Source organism: Mus caroli, chromosome X (assembly GCF_900094665.2).
Source record: "Mus caroli chromosome X, CAROLI_EIJ_v1.1, whole genome shotgun sequence".
Taxonomy (NCBI): Eukaryota; Metazoa; Chordata; class Mammalia; order Rodentia; family Muridae; genus Mus; species Mus caroli.
The window spans coordinates 64,839,645-64,840,738 of NC_034589.1; positions in this window are offsets into that span (position 1 = coordinate 64,839,645).

The following is a 1,094-nucleotide window of genomic DNA, read 5'->3' on the forward strand; positions in this document are numbered from 1 at the left end:
TTTCCAATTCTAAGAAGGGGCAAAGTGTCCACACTTTGGGCTTAGTTCTTCTTCAGTTTCATGTGTTTTACAAATTGTCTCATTGTTTTTTATTACATATATTTCAGAGCTCTTTATATTTTCTAGTTATGAGACATTTATTATGAATATGTTTTACAAATAACCCCTCTGCCTTTTAATTCTTTAAAGAATGCACTTTGGGTGTTTGTTTGTTTGTTTGTTTGTTTTCAAAAACCCTCTTTTCCAGCTTTATTTTTGGACAGAGTGTACCATCTAATTACTGTAAACAACAGCATGCCACAACATGTATCAAAACTTCATCTGAAACCTCAAAATCATTTGTCATATTATTTGGATTTCAATAAAAAAAGTAAAATGATTTCTGTAGACACAATACAATTCTTTCTTTAAAAACCAAATGCATTTGAGTAAATTTCAATCACAATACTATTTCCTTTTTGTTGAATAAACATTTCTTATATGCCCCAGTAGAGGGGAATGCCAGGGCTAGGAAGTGGTAGTGGGTAGGTTGGGGAGCAGGGGGAGGAGGGAGGGTATAGGGGTCTTTCAGAGAGGAAACTAGGAAAGGGGATAGCATTTGCAATGTAAATGAAGAAACTACCTAATAAAGAAAAAGAAAATCAAATTATACCTGTCAGATCATATAGAAGCCACAAAAAAAGGAAATATAGAAATGAAAGATAAGAATGCCCTTTGAATGAACTATAAGTTTTTTTTTTCTTATAAACTAAAACATTTAATTGTGGGCTTGCTTACAATTTGAGAGGTTAGTCCATTATCACAATGGTGGGAGCATGGAGGGGGAATGGCAGCACGCATAGTACTGGAACAGTGACAGAGTTACATCCTGATTCACAGGCAGGCCAAGTGTGGGCTTTTGAAACCGCAAGGCCCACCTCCAGAGGCACACTTCCAAAACCACCACTCCCAATCTTTCTCAAACAGCGCCACTCCCTAATGACTAAGCGTTCAAATATACGGGCCTATAGGCACCATCCTTATTCCAACCACAGCCACTAAATGGCCTTTCCAGTCCTGCAACCCAAACATACTTTTTTTTTCTTTTTTTTTTT